At 42.1% G+C, this 27,932-nt stretch overlaps 1 non-coding gene across 1 annotated transcript; it reads right to left on the reverse strand.

The window, feature by feature from the left end:
* Positions 1–4,046: 4,046 nt before the first annotated feature.
* On the reverse strand, positions 4,047–4,121 carry Trnat-ugu. The gene has a single exon. It is a non-coding gene; the product is annotated as a tRNA-Thr (tRNA).
* Positions 4,122–27,932: the final 23,811 nt, after the last annotated feature.

The following is a 27,932-nucleotide window of genomic DNA, read 5'->3' on the forward strand; positions in this document are numbered from 1 at the left end:
CCCTTAGGATGGTAGGCGGAGCTCTCCTCGCTGCTACGCAGTTGACTGTGTGATCAAGACTGAACTTTAGTCAAAATATAATAATTAATTGATCACTGTTTTCCAAAAATGTTTACCAAAGCAAAGTTTCATTTACGTAGTGAGAAATGAAGGGGTTGCTCTACCGATCAACACAGTGAAAGTTCTGTCCAAAATATCAATTTAATTTATTATGACTAAACTCAAAATAATAAACAAAACACATGAAACATTTACAATACGTCACACTGGATACTCAAATAAATGCTGTGAAGGTGAAGTTGTCCATAAACTAGATTGTGACATTTATGACGAAGTGGTATGTGGAGCCAATTTCTTGCAATTCAAAACTTAAGAGAAACACCCAGCCAACCCAACATTAATTGCTGCTACACTAGTGAGAACTCAGACAATAAACACCCAAAACAGAACCACGTTAGAAAAGACGGGAACAGGCGCTCTCTGCTGAGCTCTAATTATGACAGAGCAAAATTCCCTAATCTGCCGGTGCTGCGGACATACATTACCAAGCTGCCTTCTTAACTGCAAGGACACGATCTGGCGTACTGGAGGCGATGGCTGGTTGCTTCAACGTCCCGTCGTGGTGATGGTAATGTCGCGATTATAGCCCGAAACAAATTATCCTGGTCTGGTTGTTCCAGACTAAAGACTTCCTAGCAACACAAATGCGCCACTGAGGGAGACGAAGAAGGCTCATCACACAATCACTGACGGTACAGTGATTGATTTTAACAAGCGAAGTCACACAGTAACTCCGATACAGTCAACTTTAGCCAAAACTGCTCAAGACGGACAACATAGGCCGCTTGTACGCAGAACACTCAATTGCCAACTGTACTCGGAAAGTTATATTGAAGTCGAAACTTCAGAAACTTCGTCAAACAGTTACAATTAAATAAAAGTATATTAGACAGCCAACAGAAGGCAGGCTGTCCAGACCAGCGAGAGCTCAGTCTTGTAACCTACTCCGACCTAAAGGCGAGAGCCGACTCTACCAAGAGCACCCGTACAAGCAGAACACAGAACATTCCCGCCCCCACGACAGTGCCCGTGGTTAAAACGTGTCAATCAGCAACTCGAAAATCGGCGGAAAATTTCATCCTATTGCCAAGCACTACTATTCCACCAACGGAGATACTTGGCGCCAATTTCTGCGCCGATTTTGCTACATCACGGAGCTATCCCCCGGGCAAGCTAATCACAGTTATGATTTTGCAGAAAACGTGGGAATTTGCCCGCCAAGACTGACTGGGAACACAAGTCATTCCCACGCCTCACTGGTAGCCCGTCAGAAAGTGTTTTCACTAAGTTCCTGCGAAGTAACGGAATCTCTAACCCCAGCCGCTCCTTCAGGCCCCTGTGGGCGTGTCGCCTCCGCTCTTATGACAATGTCGTCGTCTGGACAGCATCCACTCGACTCCCTCAAACCCGTCAGCTTAACCCTTTGAAGATCAGCAGTACCCGCCTGTCACCAGACCACCCGGGTGACGAGAGATGCTGCGTGGGAAGTCCGCATGTGACGCAATAGCAACTTTTCACCGCATGCAATTAGAAAGGAAAATATTCATATCTTCTAACTTCTCAATAATAGCCTTGTAATGAACATACTGAGCTATACTTCCCCAAATCGAATTACTCAGAGTAAAATATAAATATGAGAGGGGGGAAAGCCACTGTGTGCCTCGTAAAGGCATGCCACCTCTCAAACGTACATTTTTCTATATTTAGAGCTACCTGCCATTCATTACACCAACTACAAATTTTGTATAAGTCGTCTCGTATCCTGCTACAAACCACTCAACTTCGACACGTAACCGTACTCAACGCCATCAACAGGAAACAACCGCAGATTGCTGCCCATCCTGTCAGTCAAATCATTTGTGTGTACAGAGCAACAGCGCTCCTATCATTCTTCGCTGGAGCACTCCTGAAGATACCCTTGTCTTTGATGAACATTCGCCATCGAGAACAACATGCTGGGTTCCACTATTTAAGAAACTTTACAAAGTAACTACTATGGGGTTGTACAAACAGCCAGTGCACAGACTGGTTCTGTTCCAAAACTGGAAGGAGTGGGGGAGTGTGACATGTGATTCGCCGATTTTGATCGAGTTTTGAAAGGGCGTTCTATACTGAAAATAAAGAGGCAAGTGTTTCGACTTTTTGCAGGACACTCTAGATATTGGAAAAAGTCGAGGTCAAAGTTCATGACGTATTTTTCCCGGTGCTATAAATCGAAAGATTTCCTAAAAAGCGAACATTTTTATTAATATTGTAGGGTCTAAAGTCAATAATATTCGAGCTATTAACGTTTGTGTGTTTTCATGCTTTAGCTTGGCTACCCATGATTTAATGTATCTAGCAGAGCGAGGTCGGCGGTCGAGGCATTATACTACCAAACGACAGATCTACATTCGATTCTTGTTCATGACTTATTTTCATTCGATATTTTTTCCGGTATATCTGATAATATTCTGACAATCGGAATACTTTTGTTTGCCCTTTTTCCTCTCAAGCTAATAATTGGGACGTGTGATTATTAATGAAGTATGTATTATAATGCATTGACAGTTATTTCCATCGCGAGGCGTGTACAGAAATACACCTGTAACACGCCCGGGGTACAAATGTCTGGGGGGGGGGGGGAGGAGGGGGGGAGAGGGTGGCCTCTTTAACTGGTTGCCGCTTGCCGCTTCTTGAACGTGCGCCCTGTCCACACCACATACCTGATATTACCAAGTGGGTTTAGGGAAGCCACTCAACGTCAAGCACAGCACTGTCCTACGTCTGATATGAACATCTATATTCTGAGACGATACGAAATCACAGGTTGCGCTGTTTACAATGTATGTCATAACTGCTTATCCCAATTATCATTCTTGATAATTATCTGTCCACAATATCACTTGGACGGGCGTACGCGTAACCGACGCGACGCGGGTGATTGTTAATGATGCGGGTGCCGAAAGATCGAACGAAAGTTCTTACGCTTGTCACGCATACACAGTTCTTTGGTACCAGTCCTCCTTGACATTTGTAATAATATAACACTGTTCATAGAGTTACTTTTCAGTTCTCAGTTCTCACTTGTACGAGCCTGCGTGTAACCGTCGCTGATTGTTAATTATGTGGAACGCGATGACCGAACGCACGTTCTCACGCTCTTCCGTGGTAAACTATATTGCGGATCGACATCAGTTCATTGTGAGAGACCGAACACTGCGCGGATGATTGATGTACGGTGCGACATGCAACGAGAGCATACACAAATACGTTATCGGCGGAACTGTTCACTTTTAATTACATCATTACGCATTTTCCTCTGAATCACTTCCATATTTCACCACTTTACTGTAATAGCACCTGTAGCAACACTTAGACTTCCATACTAACAATGCCTCTCACAAGCAGAGCTAACCACAACACAACATAACAGTTCCGTGTCCCATGCTCGACTCTGCAAACGCGCTGCCCGCAAAGATACTCCGCAACTAAGCCAGCGATATGACAATACGCTTACACACCTAACTTTTGTTATTGCGTAAACCTGACTGATCGTCTACTCGCGAACGTTTTCGCAATCAGTGTGCTAGAACTCATCACAGGAACAGGCAAAACTTCCGTATTTCTCGCACCGTACGCAACTCCCGAACGAAATCTCGCCGCTCTGACATGATTTCCGGTATATTGTTCAAGGAGAACAATATCTGAACCACGTTGCTAAAAACATCTTTAAGGTATTAGTTTGGTTGCGTACTCCGAGTATGAAGGCGCATCTTGAATGAAAGGCGTGGACAACTGGTTACAGACCAGGATATCTTACAGCATACGCCCTGTATAGCAACTCTCTGCTGTGCTGTGATGTGGCATGATTTTGAAATCTGTTCTGTTTTTGTTTTAGGGCGCAAAAACCACTGAGGTCATAAGCGCCGATGACATAACTGACACGAAAGATAAGTTAAAAGGGACTGCGCGTTCAGCCCAATCGACGGACAGTGGAAAATGTGTGCCACGACCGGGACTTGAACCCAGGATCTCCTGCTTACATGGCAGACGCTCTGGCCATCTGAGCCATCGAGGGCACAGAGCATAGTGCGACTGCAGGGATCTATCGCCGGAACTCTCCACGTGAGACCCACATTCTCACCTTCTATGTCCACACATTACATTCGTAGTGCCATTACACCCATTACTCGCCGCAGACAATCCACCGAGTCCCATAAGAGTTCAGGCAACTCGTGTACACCCGCACTGAAGGTCATCTGCCGGTTAGCCTTAACGATATGAAGTAATGGATATAATAGCAGTGCCACAACGAATGTAGTGTGTGGACTGTAAGTTGAGAATGTGGGTCTCACGGGGAGCGTGTCGGCGATAAATCCCTGCAGCCGCACTATCCTCGCGAGCCGCGGTGGCCGAGCGGTTCTAGGCGCTACGTCCGTAACCTCGCGACTGCTACCGTCGCAGGTTCGAATCCTGCCTCGGGCATGGATGTGTGTGATGTCCTTAGGTTAGTTAGGTTTAAGTAGTTCTAGGGGACTGATGACATCAGAAGTTGAGTCCCATAGTGCTCAGATCCACTTTAACTATTTTTCGCACTATCCTCTGTGTCCTCGGTGGCTCAGATGTAGCCGGCACGATAACTCAGCGTGTTAATGGATCAACGACGAACCGAAACTGGTGTCTTGCGACGTCCGCTCCGAGAAAATACAACGAACGAAAACGAACAAAATGAGATTAAAAAAAAAAGAAAGCGTCTGCCATGTAAGAAGGAGATCCTGGGTTCGAGTCACAAATTTTCCACTGTTTCCGTTGATGTATATCAACGCCCGTCAGCAGCTAATGATATTGAGTTAATTGTAATTTACATGTTATAAAAATTTTTGAAGTGCTTTACTCACTATCTACAAGCACTGATTTTCTTTTTTGAATAAAGGCCTGAAAATAATTGTTGTGAAGTAATTGTTAAAGTGGAAGTGAGTATACAGGGTGAGTCACCTAACGTTACCGCTGGATATATTTCGTAAACCACATCAAATACTGACGAATCGATTCCACAGACCGAACGTGAGGAGAGGGGCTAGTGTAATTGGTTAATATGTAATTGGTTAATACAAACCATAAAAATATGCCGGAAATACGTTTTTTAACTCAAACCTACGGTTTTTTAAATGCAACCCCGTTAGTTTTGTTAGCACATCTGAACATATAAACAAATACGTAATCAGTGCCGTTTGTTGCATTGCAAAATGTTAATTACATCCAGGATATTGTAACCTAAAGTTGACGCTTGAGTGCCACTCCTCCGCTGTTCGATCGCGTGTATCGGAGAGCACCGAATTACCTAGGGATCCAAAGGGAACGGTGATGGACCTTAGGTACAGAAGAGACTGGAACAGCACATTACGTCCACATGCTAACACCTTTTTATTGGTCTTTTTCACTGACGCACATGTACATTACCATGAGGGGTGAGGTACACGTACACACGTGGTTTCCGTTTTCAATTACGGAGTGGAATAGAATGTGTCCCGACATGTCAGGCCAATAGATGTTCAATGTGGTGGCCATCATTTGCTGCACACAATTGCAATCTCTGGCGTAATGAATGTCGTACACGCCGCAGTACGTATGGTGTAATGTCGCCGCAGGCTGCCACAATACGTTGTTTCATATCCTCTGGGGTTGTAGGCACATCACGGTACACATTCTCCTTTAACGTACCCCATAGAAAGAAGTCCAGAGGTGTAAGAGCAGGAGAACGGGCTGGCAAATTTATGCGTCCTCCACGTCCTATGAAACGTCCGTCGAACGTGTACCTCACCCCTCATGGTAGTGTACATATGCGTCAGTGAAAAAGACCAATAAAAAGGTGTTAGCATGTGGACGTAATGTGCTGTTCCAGTCTCTTCTGTACCTAAGGTCCATCACCGTTCCCTTTGGATCCCTACGTAATTCGGTGCGATCCCATACACACGATCGAACAGCGGAGGAGTGGTACTCAAGCGTCAACTTTAGGTTACAATATCTCCGGATGTAATTAACATTTGCAATGTAACAAACGGCACTGATTACGTATTTGTTTATATGTTCAGATGTGCTAACAAAACTAACGGGGTTCCATTTAAAAAAACGTAGGTTTGGTGTAAAAAATCATACTTCCGTGCAGTTTTTTTATGGTTTGTATTAACCAATTGCACTAGTCCCTCTCCTCACGTTCGGTCTGTGGAATCGATTCGTCAGTATTTGATGTGGTTTACGAAATACATCCAGCGGTAATGTCAGGTGACTCACCCTGTATAGCTTTTGAGTGAAGGGAGAAAAAATTTCTCACGGTTCTAAATACAATTCAGTAAAGTAGAAAGAGTTATGAAAAGAAAATTCCTTATGTGACTCAGTAACACTGAAGTTGGGTTGCATATAAATATCGAATGACAATACAGTGTGACCACATCCTACCTGCATTTGGCGTTTGACACATAATTTGTTAGTATGAAGATGTAAACATAGTGTCTTAATAAATTTAAATGTTTGTGTTATGCTACTGAAGCATTTAAGTATTTAATTTGTTGGTAACACAAATTGCAAACACAGAAGTCCCGCTGGCCACATTTCTCTACACGTAGTAATGATTAAACATTCGTGGTCTTTCTAGATCGAAACTATACATGTATGTGGGTGTAGTAGCTAAAAGATTCTTGTGTCTTTCTCAGAACGATATCCTCAACGTTATGTTTATTGGTAAAGTCATATTAGGAATCCGCAGCAAAGTAGGCCAAATTTAGTTGCTCTGCTTTTCTGAAACTCAACCATCTCTTTGCCTAGATAGGCTGGAAACCGTAAGTGCATTAGATAAACCACTCAATGAACTTGATACAGAAAGGTCCTAGATTCTGTATTATTCCATTTTTACTGCGTTTCGTTCCAACAGCTAGAGAACTCGTAGGAAAAAGAATTAATAGTCTGATTTCCGTATCCATTAGTCATAACGACGGGTAAATCCTGTAAAAGGGGTAACATTATATTATATACAAAATTATCCGTATGATAGTGTTATACGCGGCTTTTCAAACATTATGAATCACCTCGAAGGGAACGATCTATCGATACGTAATCAGCATGGTTTCAGAAAACATCGTTCTTGTGCAACGCAGGTAGCTCTTTATTCGCACGAAATAATGGCCGCTATCGACAGGGGATCTCAAGTTGATTCCGTATTTCTAGATTTCCGGAAAGCTTTTGACACCGTTCCTCACAAGCGACTTCTAATCAAGCTCCGGGCCTATGGGGCATCGTCTCAGTTGTGCGACTGGATTCGTGATTTCCTGTCATGAAGGTCGCAGTTCGTAGTAATAGACGGCAAATCATCGAGTAAAACTGAAGTTACATCAGTTGTTCCCCAGGGAAGCGGCCTGGGACCTCTTCTGCTCCTGGTCTACATAAATGAACTGGGTGACAATCTGAGCAGTTATCTTAGGTTGTTCGCAGATGATGCTGTAATTTACCGTCTAGTAAGGTCATCCGAAGACCAGTATCAGTTGCAAAGCAATTTAGAAAAGATTGCTGTATGGTGTGGCAGGTGGCAGTTGACGCTAAATAACGAAAAGTGTGAGGTGATCCACATGAGTTCCAAAAGAAATCCGTTGGAATTCGATTACTCGATAAATAGTACAAATCTCAAGGCTGTCAATTCAACTAAGTACCTGGGTGTTAAAATTACGAACAACTTCAGTTGGAAAGACCACATAGATAATATTGTGGGGAAGGCAAGCCAAAGGTTGCGTTTCATTGGCAGGACACTTAGAAGGTGCAACAAGCCCTCTAAAGAGACAGCTTACACTACACTCGTTCGTCCTCTGTTAGAATATTACTGCGCGGTGTGGGATCCTTACCAGGTGGGATTGACGGAGGACATCGAAAGGGTGCAAAAAAGGGCAGCTCGTTTTGTATTATCACGTAATAGGGGAGAGAGTGTGGCAGATATGATACGCGAGTTGGGATGGAAGTCATTAAGGCAAAGACGTTTTCCGTCACGGCGAGATCTATTTACGAAATTTCAGTCACCAACTTTCTCTTCAGAAAGCGAAAATATTTTGTTCAGCCCAGCCTACATAGGTAGGAATGATTGTCACAATGAAACAAGAGAAATCAGAGCTCGAACACAAAGGTTTAGGTGTTCGTTTTTCCCGCGCGCTGTTCGGGAGTAGAATGGTAGAGAGATAGTGTGATTGTGGTTCAATGATCCCTCTGCCAAGCACTTAAATGTGAATTGCAGAGTAATCATGTAGATGTAGATGTTTTCCATTAGCAGGACTATTCGTTCTGTTGAGCTATAGTGTTAGACAATCAGAATTTCGGCGATTCTTCCTGTTTTTAGTAGGAAGTTTCAGTTCGCAGCATTCGGCGGAGTACGTGGGAATGGAGGGCAATGTGAAGTTTCGTGGGCCGCAAGCGCCCTCTCTGGAAAAACACATTATACGACGCGCCGAACCGGCCAGACCTCACGTACCCGGCGCTGTTGAATAACGCATTTAACAAAATACGATCTCATTTGAATGAATAAACGTTTTTTGTGTTTCCGTGCAGAGCGAAACGTAATGCGATACGTCAGCAAATATTCGCTGCGTAAAAGAGACACGTTTTGCGTACGGGGCAGGGGGTGAGGGGGTGGTGGACCGGATGGACGCCTACATTCGCATTAATGGATTGAATCCGGAACACGCACCGGACCACGCACATGCGTAGACAGATATACGCAGCACTTAACGTTCTGCCGCTGCCCCCCCCCCCCCCCCCCCACTCACAACCATCCACACCACTGGCAAGTGTGTGTGTACGCGCCTTTTTTTATGTCCCGCTGAATATCGTTATTATTGTTATAATTCTGCAAAAGCGAAACAGCGGCGTGCGGGATGTGTTATGAATATTTAGACGTCCTGATTTAATCTCCCTCCCCCACCCCACCCCCACTGTCGGCGCAGAAAGCGCGTCGCCAATTTTGTTCCCGTGGCGTATCACGCGAGGCCCCGAAATACGTGAGCTCCCACTCGCGCGACAGCTGGTTTCTACGTACACAATATTTCACTTAATTTTTTTTAGGCTTTCGTAATCTTCCCATGAGTTCTTGCTACAGCAGTTTGTATTTCGCTTGCCATTTAGGAGCATAAATTTCGAACTGACTTAGGCGTTTTAAGGGAGACTGAATTCCAATCAAGAACAACTGCCGAGGTGTAACAAAGTAGCTTAAATCACTTAATAAAGGCAAGGCCTCCGGGCCAGATTGTATACCAGTCAGGTTCCTCTCAGAGTACGCTGATAGTTAGCAATTATATATAACCACTCACTCACAGAAGGATACGTACCTAGAGACTGCTCAAGTCACACCAATACTCAAAAAGGGAAGTAGGAGTAATCCGCTGCATTACAGGCCTATATCACTAACGTCGATTTGTAGTAGGGTTTTAGAACATATACTGTATTCGAACATTATGATGTACCTCGAAGAAAGCGGTTTATTGATACATAGTCAGCACGGATTCAGAAAATATTGTTCTTGTGAAACACAACTAGCTCTATATTCTCATGAAGCAATGAGTGCTATCGACAGAGGATGTCAGATTGATTCCACATCTTCAGATTTCCAGAAGACTTTCGACGCCGTTCCTCACAAGCGTCTTATAACCAAACTGCGTGCCTATGGAATATCGGCTCAATTGTGTGACTAGATTAGTGATTTCTTGTCAGAAAGGTCACAGTTCGTAGCAATATCCGGCGTTCCCCAAGGAAGTGTTATAGGCCCTCTATTGTTCCTGATCTATATTAACGACATAGGAGACAATCTGAGTAGCCGTCTTATATTGTTTGCACATGATGCTGTCATTTACCGTCTTGTAAAGTCATCAGATGATCAAAACGACTTGCAAAACGATTTAGATAAGATATCTGTATGGTGCGAAAAGTGGCAATTGACCCTGAATAAAGAAAAGTGCGAAGTTATTCACATGAGTACTAAAAGAAATCAGCTAAATTTCGATTACGCGAGAACTCACACAAATCTGAGGGCTGTAAATTCAACTAAATACTTATGAATTACAATTACAAATAACCTAAATTGGAACGATCACATAGATAATATTGTGGGTAGACCAAACCAAAGACTGCGATTCATTGGCAGAACACTCAGAAGTTGCAACAGGTCTACTAAAGAGATTGTTTACAACTCGCTTGTCCGCCCTATTCTGGAGTATTCTGTGGCATGTGGCATCCGCATCAGGTGGAATTGACGGATGACATCGAAAAAGTACAAAGAAGGGCAGCTCGTTTTGTATTATCGCGAAATAGGGGAGATAGTGTTACAGACATGATACGTGAATTGGAGTGACCATCATTAAAACAAAGGCGTTTTCCGTTGCGAATGGATCTTCTCATGACATTTCAATGAACAGTTTTCTCCTCCGATTGCGAGAGCATTCTGTTGGCACCCACCTACATAGGGAGGAATGATCATCACGATAAAATTAGAGAAATCAGGGCTCGCACAGAAAAATTTAAGTGCTCGTGTTTCCCGCGTGCCGTTCGAGAGTGGAACGGTACAGAGACAGCATGAAGGTGGTTCACTGAACCCTCTGCGAAGCACTTTATTGTGGTTAGCAGAGTAATCACGTAGATGTAGATGTAAAACTGGTAGCAGCCGATCTCTGGGCAAGGTCAATGAGAAATTCAGGAGCACTTGAAGTAATAATGACTCTACGAATTATCTTACAAGACAGACTGAAGAAAGACATAGCTTCGGTCATACTATTTTTACATTTAGACAAGATTTTGACACTTCTGAGAGGAATAGGTTGGTCGAAATTCGAAAGGTAGGAGGGGCAGAATAGAATCAGCGAAGAGTTATTTGTAACTTGCCCTTATCGAGACTGCAGTAGTAATAAATTTAGGGAAAGGAAAGGTGAGAACTTGCCCTTATCGAGACTGCAGTAGTAATAAATTTAGGGAAAGGAAAGGTGAGCACTACATCTCCACGTCTAGTTGTACTCCGCGGGTCTCCTTCCAGTGCGTGGCGGAGAGTACTTCGTGCAGCAAGGTCACTTGGCGACTTTTATGGTCCACTCGTGAATGATTCGCTGCCAGAAAAATTGCTGGAGACTGTGTGGGCTCGAAGCACTCCGTCTTGAGGCCACGAGTGGCCTACCGGGACCATCCGACCGCCGTGTCATCCTCCGAGGAGGATGCGGATAAGAGGGGGGTGGGGAAGCACACCGCTCTCCCGATCGTTATGATGGTATTCTTGACAGAAGCCGCCACTGTTCGGTCGAGTAGCTCCTCAATTGGCATCACGAGGCTGAGTGCACCCCGAAAAATGGCAACAGCGCATGGCGGTCTGGATGGTCACCCATCCAAGTGCCGACCACGCTCGACAGCGCTTAACTGCGGTGATCTCACGGGAACCGGTGTATCCACTGCGGCAGGGCCGTTGTCAACTGTGTGGGCTCGAACATCTCTGAATTTATCTTGACGGTCTTTTCGCCAAATACACGGAACCTGAACCAATAAATAAACTGACTCTTGTAGGAATGTAACCTCTCGTAAATTTAACAGTAGACCACACCGTTATACAAAACGCCTCTCTTGTAGCGTCTGCCTCTGGAGTCCGCTGAGCATCTCCGTGGCACTTCCGCGCTTACTACACAAACCTGTGACGAAACGTGCTTCTTTTCTTTGGATCTTCTCTATTTTCTCCTATCAATCCTACCTGGTACGGATCCCAGACTGACGAACGATATTCAAGTATTTGTCGAACGAGGGTTTTGGAAGCTACCACCTTTGTTGGTGGACTACAGCTCCCGAGAATTCTCCCAATGAATCTCAGTCTGGCATCTTCCTTACCTGAGGTCAGTTGTATGCGGTTGTTCCACATTAAATCTCTTCATACACACGTTCCTACATATTCTATGGATGTAACTGCCTCCTGTCATTGTTCTCCAACCGTGTAAGCATAAAGTAATAAGTCCTTCTGCGTAAGTAAACTCGATACGTCACATTTCTTTATGCTGAGGGTCAATTGCCGCTCTATCCACCAATCAACGATCCCCAGCAGGACCTCTTACATTTCGCCACAATTTTCTAGCGTTGCGACTTCTCTGTATAAAACAACATCCACTAAAAGCCCCATAGAACACCAGACGTTATCCACTATGTAATTTTTACAAGGTGATTCAGGTGCCTCTACCGATTCCATGTTATGCAACATGCAATATTACGTCTACCGTTCAAAAACCAAGCGCAAGATTTTTAAACTGACAGTCCCACAGAAATATGAACCGGCCCTTTTTGTAAGAAATGTAAGATACTTGAATCGTGTTCTGCGATACATTTCCGCTAGAGGCCGTAGTTTTCCAGTTATTCGGGGAAAGGTACAAAAGTGACTATCAAACGCACCCCCACTCTCACACCTAGTTCCCACCTATCAGAATTTCTTCTAGCTCTTGTCAAATATTTGCGAATGAACGAATCATGTCCCACATTCGATATTTTCTGGTTTTGATTAAGCCTACCAGTATAGATGGTCACTTAAAAATTGTAAAATAGTCTCTAGTGTAAATTGCAGCCACCTATTTTGTGAATTTTAACAGCATAAATTAAACTCTTACTGTACTTGTAAGAATTAAGTGTGGACCAAATTGTCAACGTTATTAGTTTTAACGAGACGTTTGCAAAAGTTTTTCTTTCAATACCCTGAAGGGCACGTCTGAATTAATAATGTTAACGAAACAGCCGACTATGCAGGTAGCGCATTAGCCCAATAACTAGAGACCTTAAAAGGGCTTATATTGGGAATAATTTAAGAAGATACAAATTTTTGTACAGTGGTAGGAGGTACTACCACGGACAACATACTAGAAATGCTGACTCTTGAGGGATGAGGTGTGTCCGACGGTCACTTTTGTATGTTTTTTTTTTTTTTTTTTCACAACTCGAAAACAATGGCCTCCAGCGAAAATGTACCCAGTAGAAACTTTAACCACTTTAAATTTCCCACAAAAAGTTCATGTTCATTTTTCTGTAGGACTAATAAATTATTCGAAGCGAGCGAGAAAATATGAAAATCTCGCGAGTGGTATTTGAAACCCATCTATAACACTGCGGGTTGCATAAAATGAAATCGGTAGGGGCAGCTGAGTCATCCAGTCCACATATTGTGAAATATGATGGAGAAATAACACACCTGTGGAGCACGTCCTAAGTTACTTTTACGTCTGAATAATTCTCTGCATTGAGAATGGCATGCTAGAAGCTCTTCAGTGCAATCACACAGTTAGTCTGACATTTCGTACGCTCTTATTTTGTTTATTAGCCGGCAGAGCGAAAACTATCTAACGCCTTACCGAAGTTAAGGAACACGAGTTCAGGAGGGAGTGAGACAAGATTGTAGCCTCTCCCCATTGTCATTGCCGGCCGGTGTGGCTGAGCGGTTCTAGGTGCTACAGCCTGGAACCACGTGACCGCTACGGTCGCAGGTTCGAATCCTGCCTCGGGCATGGATGTGTGTGATGTCCTTAGGTAGGTTAGGTTTAAGTAGTTCTAAATTCTAGGGGACTGATGACCTCAGAAGTTAAGTCCCATAGTGCTCAGAGCCATTTGAACCATTGTCATTCGATTTGAACATTAAAGAAGCAGTTAAAGATAGGATTGTGAGTTCTGAAAGATATTTGTAGCTTATACTTTGCGATTTGCCGACGACGTAATTCTGTGACAGATACGCCTAGCACTGTAGTTAACGATTGACCATTAATAACAATAAAATGTAGTAATGGAATTTATTTAAATATTAAAGCAATTGGATATGAAATGAGGCAATAAAAGTAGTAGGTGTAATTTGCTGTTTGGGCAGCAAAATAACTGACGATGGCCAAAGTAGAGAGCATACAAAATGCAGAGTTGCAGTGGCAAGAAAAGTGCCTTGGGACGAGGAACTCAATAATATCGAGCATAAATTGAAGTATTGGGAAATATTTTCTGAAAATATTTGTATGGGGTGTACCCTTTTCTGGAAGTGGAATGTGAACGACAAGGAGTGCACACAAGAAGAGAAATTTGGTACTACAGAAGAATGCGGGAGAACGAATAACTGCTTTGGAGATACTGGATCGAACTGGGGAAAAAGGAAATTTACGGCAAAAATTGAGTAAAAGAAGAGGTCATTGGTCGTCAAGGGATTTTCAATTTGATAATGGTAGGACGTGTCGTAGGTAAAAATGTAGAAGAAGACCAAGGATTAACTACAGTTAACAGTGTCATATGGATGTAAGGTGCGGTAGTTATTCGTGCGAGGTATTTAACATAGTGACCTCGCATTCTGATTACGCTGGATTGAATTCCCCGTCATACCAAGTGGATTATTTCGTCACGGGTAACTCTCGAAAAGATCTCAGAAACTCTAAGGGAATGTCGTCTATTACAGGAAGACTATTTTCGACTTAGACCTTATTCCGTATCGTTTCGTTTAAACAATATAACTGAACTACATGAACACTAAATTTGTGTAGGTTCAATCGCACATTATCCGCAGTAATGATTTAAGTTTACGTCACCATACATCTATGCGGACTGTCTTCGATTTGCAATTCCTGAATACAGGCTACTTATACGAAAGAACTGGAGAAAACATAAATGAAATGTGTCGCGACAAACGAAACGGGGATACTGTGCTCCACTACAACCTAAAATTCCTACAATACCTGTTCGAGCCCTTTATGCATGCCTCTGTCGATCTACATCCGAACGGAATTAAGTATTTACGGTTGTCTTGCATGAGAGTGTGATTCTGAGTCAGAATCTGATGGAAATACGTCCAAAAATGGACTGTTGAAATAAGGGAACTTTTGGAGACGTTTATGAGTACGGGATAGCATCTCCCTCTATCTGTTTTTTTTTTTTTTTTTTTTTTTTTTTTTTGGTAGAGACATTTCTCTTTATAACTTAATTACTAATTTCGTTAAATGTATTGGTAAAAATGATCAGGTTGTAATAGTATTCATATTCTCGATTATCCGCATCGCTTACATCCACATGTACGTTATTATTCTGCTATTCACAATAAAATGCCTGGCAGAGGGTTCAATGAACCGCCATCAAGCTGTCTCTCTACCGTTCCACTCTCGAACGGCACGCGAGAAAAACGAGCACTTAAATTTTTCTGTGTGAGCCCTAATTTCTCTTATTTTATCGTGATGATAATTTCTCCCTATGTAGGTGGGTGCCAATAGAATGTTTTCGCAATCGGAGGAGGAGAAAACTGGTGATTGAAATTTCATGAGAAGATCCCGTCACAACGAAAAACGCCTTTGTTTTAATGATTGCCACTTCGATTCACGTATCATGTCTGTGACACTATCTCCCCTATTTCGCGATAATACAAAACGAACTGCCCTTCTTTCTACTTTTTCGGTGTCATCCGTCAGTCCCACCTGATGCGGATCCCACACCGCACAGCAATACTCCAGAATTAAATTTAAGGAATAGTGTGAAATAATAATACAAATAAGATTAATGTACTTCTCATGGTATTTGTTACAAAATTGCTGTCAAGAAAAGCAGTGAGAACTTGAGTTTTTAATTCTGAAAATACACGTTTACGTCTTTTTTCCGTATGATGAAGTATACAATGGAAACGTGTTGTTTTCGTGGCTAAATAGAGAACTAACTCTGGAGGCCAAACAGCGCAAAAAATGCTTACACATCTTACGATGTGTGCTTAACATCCCTGTCCAAGTAAGTCCTGGAGCCATTAAAGTTTACGTTACGGACAAAGCACGTGCGCAGGTGCTGTCTGCTACCGCACCCCACACGGACGGCGTGGCCGGTTTTACAGGCCAGTTTTACCAGAAGCGCTGCGCCGCAGCTAGCTGGCCCGCCTGGGCTACCTGTTGTCTGCGCCTCTCCCTCGGCCCTTCGCCCTTTTACTGCGCAGCGACCATCCCTATCCTATCCCATCCCATCCAGCCCAGCAGACGCGCCGCGCCGTCCCACTGCTCCCCCTGCCGCGTCCTTGCAGCTATCGATCCATCGAAACCGTCCGCCACCCGACCTCACTGCCGACAAACACCTCGTAGTGTCGTTCGCTTTCGCGGTCATAAGACGTTCTGGCCTTCAGAACGAACTGTTGCTGCTCGCACGAAATCCCTCTCCTGCCTATATGCAGTACAAACATGTAGGAAAATATCCTGTACCAATAAGCGACCAGCCCGAAACCTGGTGCCCGGTCTGCACTACTGGCCATTAAAATTGCTACTCCACGAAGATGACGTGCTACAGACGCGAACTTCAACCGACAGGAAGAAGATGCTGTGATATGCAAAAGATTAGCTTTTCAGAGCATTCACACAAGGTTGGCGCCGGTGACGACACCTACAACGTGCTAACATGAGGAAAGTTTCCAACCGATTTCTCATACACAAACAGCAGTTGACCGGCGTTGCCTGGTGAAACGTTGTTGTGATGCCTCGTGTAAGGAGGAGAAATGCGTACCATCACGTTTCCGACTTTGATAGAGGTCGGATTGTAGCCTATCGCGATTGCGGTTTATCGTATCGCGACATTGCTTCTCGCGTTGGTCGTGATACAATGATTGTTAGCAGAATATGGAATCGGTGGGGTTTCAGGAGGGTAATACGGAACACCGTGCTGAATCTCATCGGCCTCGTATCACTAGCAGTCGAGATGACAGGCATCTTATCCGCATGGCTGTAACGGATCGTGCAGCCACGTCTCGATCCCTTAGTCAACAGATGGGGCGTTTGCAAGACGACAACCATCTGCACGAACAGTTCGACGACGTTTGCAGCAGAATGGACTATCAGCTCGGAGACTACGGCTGTGGTTACCCTTGACGCTGCATCACATACAGGAGCAACTTCGATGGTGCACTCACCGGCGAACCTGGGTGCACGAGTGTCAAAACGTCATTTGTTCGGATGACTCCAGGTTCTGTTTACAGCATCATGATGGTCGCATTCGTGTCTGGCGACATCGCGGTGAACGCACATTGGAAGCGTGTATTCGTCATCGCCATACTGGCGTATCATCCGGCGTGATGGTATGGAGTGCCATTGGCTACACGTCTCAGTCACCTCTTGTTCGCATTGACCTCACTTTGAACAGTGGACGTTACATTTCAGATGTGTTACGACCAGTGGCTGTACCCTTCATTCGATCCCTGCGAAACCCTACATTTCAGCAGGATATTGCTCGACAGCATGTTACAGGTCATGTACGGGCCTTTCTGGATGCAGAAAATGTTCTACTGCTGCCCTGGCCAGCTCATTCTCCAGATGTCTCACCAACTGAAAACGTCTGGTCAATGGTGGCCAAGCAACTGACTCGTCACAATACGACAGTCACTACTCTTGATGAACTGTGGTATCGTGTTGAAGCTGCGTGGGCAGCTGTACCTGTATACGCCATCCAAGCTCTGACTCCATGCCCAGGCGCATCAAGGCCGTTATTACGGCCAGAGGTGATTGCTCTGGGTACTGATTTCTCAGGATCTATGCACCCAAATTGCGTGAAAATGTTATCACATGTCAGTTCTAGTATAATATATTTGTCCAATGAATACCCGTTTATCATCTGCATTTCTTATTGGTGTAGCAATTTTAATGGCCAGTTGTGTAAGTTGCCACTGTAACAGCATCAAAAGGCAACAAAATTTTGAATGATGTTATTTCGCGTAGTTGTCGACTGAGTTGTCGCACTCTGATGTACAGCTTATGCCCAGAAGATAGAAAACAGAACATAAAATCCCGTAATGCTACCCTGTTGGAACTACCTGAAACGGCATGGTGTTGTGGAGCGAGGACACTGGGGACTTTGGTGCTAGTTCTTGCCTACGGCGGGGCTGAGTACTGTTCGACACTCCGGATGAAAATTGCACACGTGTATAAAGCGGACTTCCAACTGAAGGAGAGAACGCGGATGACCTCAAACTCTCTGGGCCACCCAGCGTGCCTGGCTCCCCACTGCAGTAACACCCCCACTCGTACTAAACCTCCAGTAATGTTTCAGTTTAGCCGGTGATTACGTAGATGGCGGTATAAAGGGCGTACAGTATAACGTTGTCAAGTCTCCCCATCAGAGTTTTGTGATAGTTAAGCCAGTCTGTCCTCAAACTGACTTAGTGAGTCACTGCATAGGAATTCTTCCTACTTGTTATATGGAGATGCTCTTGTAGTTTTATGTCCCCTGGCACTGCCGTACCAGCGCCATCGGATTCTGAAAGTGCACTACTGCTGTCTATGTTTTACGTAATGAAGCGTGTAATGATACTTGAATTACGTAACCATTACGGCACCTCACCTGAACCTCTCGATACCAGTAATATTGTACTGTGTTTCTGTAAAGTAGTTGACATATTTCTGAGACAACATTCAGATTTGATTTCATTAATGTAGAAGTACTTTGATTCATCGATATCTTTATATTGCAATGATATTATTCTAGTGTGTATTCTTTCTTTTGTCACTACGATCTTTGATGTACTTCTAACTCTGATTTTTGGGCGCGTAAGCAGTTAGTGTTGTTAGAGAGTCGGACGAGAAGGTCAAGTCTTGGACGTCATTTTCGAAAGACGCAAATTGTAGTCAGATAAAATGTGAACTTTAACAGTGGGGAAGATGTTTTCAAGTATGTTTTGTATTGTGAAGTGATGTTTTGTGTGTTACGTGCTATTGCAACAAGAGCAATAAAAAACAAGTGTAACTTAAATTCGGAGTGCTGATTACTTTTTTTTTTTTTACATCATCATTGTGCTAACTTTTAAAGGTTTAATCTTCAAGAATGGTTTGTGAAACACATCTACAAAACTTTTGAATATAGCAGAATAAAACGTAGGCCTCTTTGCGTCCGAGCTTGGAGTCATCACCACCTAGATTTTCGACGATTGAGCCATGAGATTACGATACCAGCGTGGGAAACACGACAAGATGAGTGCCTACTTTATTCATTATTACATGAAGTGACTTTATTAACTGTGCTCTAATGACACCTGCCACATAATAACTTTGTTGTTGCCCGAAAATGTAGTATTTAGCAGCGTGAGCAACACCACAATCATTATTAAATTTTGACCTTTGTTGTGGTAGGGTTGTTAGAAGCGGGAAGATGTTTTTGTGCTAATAAATTTTGCATGAGACGCCATTAAGAAGCGTTTATTTAAGAAACACCGTAAAATGAACTTGTTTACAATGATTAGAACTATTAACAGCGCGAGAGCATGGCCTACTACATGACTAGATCGAAATGCATCGTATCGACGATTGCCGACTGTGGTACCTAGTGTGTAACTTGAGCGTACTGTAGGTATAGTTCGTACAAGATCATACATCTTCGGTTATGCCATGCTTATACGTTTATTTGTTAGTACCAACGTGACCTGAAGTTGTTCAAAAAATAGTTCAAATGGCTCTGAGCACTATGGGACTTAACTTCTGAGGTCATCAGTTCCCTAGACTTACAACTACTTAAACATAACTAACCTAAGGACATCACACTCATCTATGCCCGAGGCAGGATTCGAACCTGCGACCATAGCAGCAGCGTGGTTCGAGACTGAAGCACCGAGAACCGCTGGGCCACAACGGCCGGCTCCTGAAGCTGTAAAATTACTGATAGATAGTATTTATTCCGTATTTCAGGATTTGCGGAAGGCTTTTGACACTGTACCACACAAGTGGCTAGTAGTGAAATTGCGTGCTTACGGAATATCGTCTCAGTTGTGCAACTGGATTTGTGATTTCCTGTCGGAGAGGTCACAGTTCGTAGTAACTGACGGGAAGTCATCGAGTAAAACAGAAGTAATTTCTGGCGTTCCACAAGGTAGTGTTATAGACCCTTTGCTATCTATATAAAAGATTTTGGAGACAATATGAGCAGCCGTCTTAGGTTGTTTGCAGATGACGCTGTCGTTTATCGACTAATAAAGTCATCACAAGATGCAACTGCCAACTGCAAAACTATTTAGAAAAGATATCTGAATGGTGCGAAAATTGGCATTTGACCCTAAATAACGAAAATTGTGAGGTGATCCACATGAGTACTAAAAGGAACTCGTTAAACTTCGGTTACACGATAAATCAATCTAATCTAAAGAATGTTGTGGGTTAGGCTAACCAAAGACTCCGTTTTATTGACAGGACACTTAGAAAATGTAAAAGACCTACTAAGGAGACTGCCTACACTACGCTTGTCCGTCTTTTTTTAGAACACTGCTGTGCGGTGTGGGATCCTTACCAGATAGGACTGACGGAGTACATCGAAAAAGTTCAAAGAAAGGCAGCCCTTTTTGTATTATCGCGAAATATGGGAGAGTGTGTCACAGAAATGATACAGGATTTGGCGTGGAAATCATTAAAAGAAAGGAGTTTTTCGTTGCGTCGGAACCTTCTCACAAAATTCCAACCACCAACTTTCTCCTCCGAATGCGAAAATATTTTGTTGAAACTGACCTACATAGGGAGGAACGATCACCACGATAAAATAAGGGAAATCAGAGCTCGTACGGAAAGATATAGGTGTTCGTCCTTTCTACGCGCTGCACGAGATTGGAATAATAGAGAATTGTGAAGGTGGTTCGCTGAACCCTCCGCCAGGCACTTGAATGTGATTTGCCGAGTATCCATTTACATGTAGATGACCCGTAGACTCCTCATAATGTATGAGTGGCAAAAGGCAGACTTTGTTAGCAAACATTGATTAATAACAATTACGCGATTCTCGTCAGAATAAATGTACTCCCCCTACCTATGTCTTTGCTCAGGTCATGAGCTATTTCTGCATCGGAACCTCATCCCACTGGCTCAGATAGCACCAGATGGCTAACAACCTCTGCTAGCCAGCGTAGGAACCTACCGCTCGCTCCTTACCCCGTACGTACTGCACTGCTGATACATTCACTTCACGTATGTGAAGTAAGATGTGCTGTTATCTGTAAATAAGGGGTACCTTACACTATCCCAGCAAACACTTCTAAACAGACTTAAAGACAGGTCTCCTTTATGGAAAATCACAGAAGAACTACAGAGGCTTCGTTTAGAAGACAGTTTGGAAATAACTATGACATAAGAACCATAACTTTTTGCATGACTCCAACAAGACGATCGATGGATTCAACCTCCCGTGGGAACTATGGACAACTTTAAACCGTGCCAGGACGAATATTTGTACGTTTAAGCGACTAATGGACAAACGGGGCCTAATAGACAATCCTGAATGTGAGTGCGGGTAAATCCAACCAATGGACCGTTTACCTGTGTGTGAAGTGCATGACTATGAGGGTGATCTGAAGGACACACACGGACTCCACGATTCAACCGTACATTTGTAATTACAAGAATATACTATGAAAGGGTACAGTACCGCCCGACATTGAAAATAGGTACAACATACTTCATTATTCTTGTCTGAACAACACATGTTTCGTAAAAATAACTCAATTTCAATTAAGACAGCGAAGCCGGATACTAGTGTGGGAAAGAATGAAAATTTATTTATTTAATTGATCACATGTGCACTCCCACAAAATAAATCCCTACATCCAGTTTGGTGAGATCTGTGAAATGAATGAATATATGGTCGTCTGCTAACCTCAGATAGTGAATGTGAATATATGACCATCTTTGAGACGACCCTTTGGTCACCTTTGGTAGAACCAAAGAGATAAAATTTACCGGAGCTTTGAGCGCCTGAAATGTGGCTAACCAATACGGTAGCAAGGTGCTACCCCACTTTGGCAGAGGTGCGAGATGACCAGAAGAACGGCCATGTTTCAGCACTCTGGCGCTGGATCTAGTGTTGGTAACACATGTCTTAGGCGTGCTCCGCAAAGACAAAAGAGTGGAGACATGGTATGCATGTGAAATACTTAAGAGTAGTTTAGAATAATAATTTCTCTATTTCAGGAACTTTTGGGTGGAGAATTAAATGTCAGGCAGGTAATATTAATGGGACTGTAGTAATCTTCGGAAGTGACCAACGGTCACAATGAAACCATGTGTAGCAATAAGTTGAAATATTTCCGTGTGCTTAAGTTAAGCTGAATTACTAGCGTGTATACTATAAGTTGGGAATATTTAAGAAATGGCGTGTGCAGGACTTGAAATTAGAGATGAGTACTTCCACGTGGTGAGTACTGTGTGAGTCTCAATCTGTGTATGAGACAAAGGATAAAGAGAAGTACTCGTCCATGGTATCAGTTGAGGACTCGCGTGTGTGATGAATATGTTCTTAATATTAGTTTGCGTGTTATGTTTCCGTGTGACGCTTGATTCAAACTATAACACACTGAGAGAGAAACAAGGTGAGTCAGCCGTCTATCCAGCAACGCCACTTGGCTTGCATTGCACAGGAAGACGTGCATATATCCTCCAGAGTTCCTAGTAGGAAAGAAAAATTACAAAGTGAGGCAGTGTCGTGTGAAACTGGGATAAATACTAATTGAAGTGGGAAAGCTGAAAGTGATGTGATTATAACGTTGTGAGTATTCTTTGCATTGTATGTTGACAGTGTGATGTATTTCATGAAATTTAAGTATGTGTGGTTGGCATGGGAGATAGTTTCAGAGGCAGTGGGTTATGCATGTTCCTTTTTGAACCACTCGGCCTGGAGGAAATTTTCGTAATGATGGGTGTGAGAGTCGAAGTGTGAGATATAGCAAAAGATCCACCATCCTATCCAGAAAGTGCACTGTAGCGTTAAAGAATTACGAGACCATAAGATAGAGAATCACCAATGTAAAGCCATGCCCTCTGGGCGGAATTTCTCATGTGTTATTGTTGTAGGTTATAGAATATGTGTGTTTAGGTTATAGAATTTATCGGAATAAATAAGATAGTGAAAAAAGAGATTGGTGGCCTTTTCCTTCGAATTGTATGTTGCCATGATATCCAGAATTTATAATGCGTGCGCCATTCACATTCAGTGCGATGGCCACTTTTTGATCAAAGCCGTTAAATAAGAAAGAAAATGTGGTATTGCCAGTGCGTAGTGAACAGTCAGAGTTCTGTAAATTACTGATAGTGAGAAGTGCGTTTCCGTTGCGTAATATTCATACAGGAGAATAATTTGTAACTTAATTGTGAGTACTAGAGTTCATGTTACTCGACAAATAAGAATGAATCCACTCGCTTGGCAGACCACTCATCTTGCAGGCCTGACTGCTTGATGCCACAGTATGAGCAAGGCATGTGGGTGCCTCTCAACTGTAACTCAGAATTGAGCAGTTCAGAATATTTTAGTTAATGCATTACCTGATGATTGCATTTATTACTACAAAAATACAGCGACCAGCCACTCTTTTTTAATGCGTTTTATTTATGCCAATATGCATTTCGGGTTTGCACCCATCTTCAGCTGGAAAATTACATGAATCTTCAGTTTCTACAGTGGTACAATCTCGACAGCAGTTTGGATGCTGCAGCTGGCCTGTGCAAAGGCAACCATTCCAATCATTTACTTCAATTTCGCGAGTTTAAAGTTACACACTAACACTTGTTCATTTTACTTACATTCTCCTCTCCTTGTTTTTTCTTGGCTTTTCCTGTATTTTGTAACAACACAAACACTTTTTGTCACGTATTTTACACAGGTGCACTGCGTTATCCCGCATGTCAATTCAACTAAGTACCTGGGTGTAAAAATTACGAACAACTTCAGTTGGGAAGACCACATAGATAATATTGTGAGGAAGGCGAGCCAAAGATTGCGTTTCATTGTCAGGACACTTAGAAGATGCAACAAGTCCACTAAAGAGACAGCTTACACTACACTCGTTCGTCCTCTATTAGAATATTGCTGCGCGGTGTGGGATCCTTACCAGGTGGGATTGACGGAGGACATCGAAAGGGTGCAAAAAAAGGGCTGCTCGTTTTGTATTATCACGTAATAGGGGAGAGAGTGTGGCAGATATGATACGCGAGTTCGGTTGGAAGTCATTAAAGCAAAGACGTTTTTCGTCGCGGCGAGATCTATTTACGAAATTTCAGTCACCAACTTTCTCTTCCGAATGCGAAAATATTTTGTTGAGCCCAACCTACACCGGTATGAACGATCATCAAAATAAAATAAGAGAAATTAGAGCTCGAACAGAAAGGTTTAGGTGTTCGTTTTTCCCGTGCGCTGTTAGGGAGTGGAATGGTAGAGAGATAGTATGATTGTGGTTCGATGAACCCTCTGCCAAGCACTTAAATGTGAATTGCAGAGTAATCATGTAGATGTAGATGTTGTCGACTGACCGTTTTTGTTCACATACAAGCAGTTTATCTATGGACAGAGTTATATTTTACGAAAGTTTTGAGGTTCTAGATAAGCTACTGCTTACTAAACATTGACTTGGGTGATAGAAGTACTCTAAGTGCGATGTATACAATTTGTTTGTTTTTTTTTTTCGTTGGGTGGTATTGAAGATAATAAATTAACATAACAAATTTATACAAAGCAGTAATTCATTCATTTACAATATAACAAAGATAGAATAAAGATTTTTATGTTGTATATTAATTACATGCATTTGTTGGGTTTATATTATATTATGTTATCCCTTGATTTTGATTAGTAAGTGGTTTGATAAGTAGAGTGTGGAAGTTTTTCAGAAATATTCGGTCTGGTAATTCTGGTCGTTAAGTATGTCAGAAGGTGATGCATGTTTATGTGAATGAATTTTGATTTCTTCTAGGAGGTTCATTCTTTTTCCTTTGTTGGCTAGTTGGAGAACTTGTAGGTTATAGGATATGTCTGTTACTTGGTGTTCTTCTTCTGCTATATGTTGGGCAAATGTGAATTTATTTGAGTTTTTTAAATGAATAGCATTCATGTGTTCTTGAAACCGTATGTTGAAGTTTCTCCCTGTTTGGCCTATGTATGTTTTTGGACATGAGTTGCAGTTACGTTTGTATATTCCTGATTGATTGTACGGTTTGGTATTATTTTTAATGTTATGGATATCTTTGTCCTTTATTTTGTTATTTGTATAGTAGCTGATTCTGATATCTGTTCCTCGGAACAGGTTTGCTATTTTATATGACAGTTTTCCTACAAATGGCAAGCTTATATATTTTTCTTTTGGCTTTGTTGTGGTATTCTTTAATGTTGTTTTGTTATTGTATTTGGTTATGTGGGGATTTATCTTAGAGTTTAGTTCATCTTTTAATTTTGGATTGTAACCATTATTGTAAGCACCTAGCCAACAAAGGAAAAAGAATGAACCTCCTAGAAGAAATCGAAATTCATTCACATAAACATGCATCAGCTTCTGACATATTTAACGACCAAACAGAGTTACCAAACCGAATATTTCTGAAAAACTTCCACACTCTACTTATCAAACCACTTACTAATCAAAATCAAGAGATAACATAATACAGGGTGATTCAAAAAGAATACCACAACTTTAAAAATGTGTATTTAATGAAAGAATCATAATATAACCTTCTGTTATACATCATTACAAAGAGTATTTAAAAAGGTTTTTTTCACTCAAAAACAAGTTCAGAGATGTTCAATATGGCCCCCTCCAGACACTCGAGCAATATCAACCCGATACTCCAACTCGTTCCACACTCTCTGTAGCATATCAGGCGTAACAGTTTGGATAGCTGCTGTTATTTCTCGTTTCAAATCATCAATGGTGGCTGGGAGAGGTGGCCGAAACACCATATCCTTAACATACCCACATAAGAAAAAATCGCAGGGGGTAAGATCAGGGCTTCTTGGAGGACATCCAGAACTTTTCCCTTTGCACAAACACCCATTCTCTGTAAACTGTTTATACCAACGTGTAATACATCAACTATCAGGAGGTTTAACACCATACTTCGTTCGATATGCACGCTGAACAACTGTCGTCGATGCACTTTTGCCGTACTCAATAACACAAAAAGTTTTCTGTTGAGCGGTCGCCATCTTAGCATCAACTGACGCTGACGCCTAGTCAACAGCGCCTCAAGCGAACAAATGTACAACTAAATGAAACTTTATAGCTCCCTTAATTCGCCGACAGATAGTGCTTAGCTCTGCCTTTTGTCGTTGCTGAGTTTTAAATTCCTAAAGTTGTGGTATTCTTTTTGAATCACCCTGTATAAACCCAACAAATGCATGTAATAATATACAACATAGAAATCTTAATTCTATCTTTGTTATGTTGTAAATGCATGAATTACTTCTTTGTATAAATGTGTTATGTTAATTTATTATCTTCAATACCGCCTAAGGAAAAAAAAAAGAAGTTGTATACATCGTACTTAGAATACTTCTATCACCAAAGTCAATGTTTAGTAAGCAGTAGCTTATCTAGAACCACAAAACTTTCGTAAAATATAACTCTGTACATAGATAAACTGCTTGTATGCGAACAAAAACTGTCAGTCGACAACATGTCAGATAACGCAGTGCACCTGTGTAAAATACGTGACAAAAAGTGTTTGTGTTGTTACAAAAAACAGGAAAAGCCAAGATAATACAAGGAGAGGAGAATGTAAGTAAAATGAACAAGTGATAGTGTGTAACTTTAAACTCGCGAAATTGAAGTAAATGATTGGAATCGTTGTTTTTGCACAGGCCAGCTGCAGCATCCAAACTGCTGTCGAGATTGTACCACTGTAGAAACTGAAGATTCATGTAATTTGCCATCTGAAGATGGGTGCAAACCCGAAATGCATATTGGCATAAATAAAACGCATTAAAAATGTGGCTGGTCGCTGTTTTTTTATAGTAAAATATCATTATCCACGGCCACGTAGCTCAACAGTCCAAACAAAACGGACAAATTGTTATTGCAGTTGGCAACAGTGTGTGTCTTGGGACAGCATAAATGAAGGCGCGTAAATACTCTGATTTTGATCGTTCAGTATTTGAGATAAAGAGCATTTAATGACTTCCAACAGCTTTACACATAGTTTCAAACCTTTATGAAGTATTTTCGTGTTCACACCGCCCACAAATTAATAAAAAGGAAAGAAGCTTATCGCTTCATACATTTTCGCTATCCATACAGTAGAACTTCAAACATCAAGCATTTTAATTTATTACTTCTTTACTGATTATTCTATTCGGAAGATACTTTGTGGAGAGTACCCACAAATCTCAATGGAGTGTCCTGCCAAATTATAGCATTGTATGACACAAATCAGAAGATAGGACATCATAAATACTGAAATGTGTGCAAAACTTGCTTTTTATTCAAACAGAGAACTAATCACGTAAACAGTACTCATGCATATATTGATAATGAGAGCGCTTCACGTATTCCAGCAAACACTGAGTATAATTTCAAATCTTTCCTAATTTTTTTCCCCAATACATGCTTCACGGCAAAGATGTAACGAATTAATTCGTTTGTATAGTAATTAGACGTTGGAAAATGTTTCATACAACGGAGTTCGATTCTTTAAGGAATCAGAGGGGTTCGGGTTACCACCTAAAAAAAAATATATAAGTAGTGCAGTCCTTAGACCCAACAAATCTTCACTATTGTGATGTACGAGACCTGCTAAAATGTAAGGCCTCCGAATTTTTCATGTGAAAACTCTGAAAGCTTGTATGTAAAACAAACTTTTTTAAAATCCTCCATCTTTATTTTTTATGTCTACATATTAATTTTTCTACAGAGAAAACCATGGCACCGAACATTTTTCTCGCAAAACACACACACACACACACACACACACACACACACACACACACACACACACACAGCAGCAGCAAGTCGCAGTGTATTGAAAGAACACAAAAGCACACTGTAAGCAAACGTAACAACATCAGGCGTAGCAATTACAAAGTTTAAATGCCACAAACAAGTGTCCCTGCGCAAACATTTCAGAATAAGATACCTCGTAAACTACTCG

This window comes from Schistocerca piceifrons, chromosome 10, assembly GCF_021461385.2.
Source record: "Schistocerca piceifrons isolate TAMUIC-IGC-003096 chromosome 10, iqSchPice1.1, whole genome shotgun sequence".
NCBI lineage: Eukaryota > Metazoa > Arthropoda > Insecta > Orthoptera > Acrididae > Schistocerca > Schistocerca piceifrons.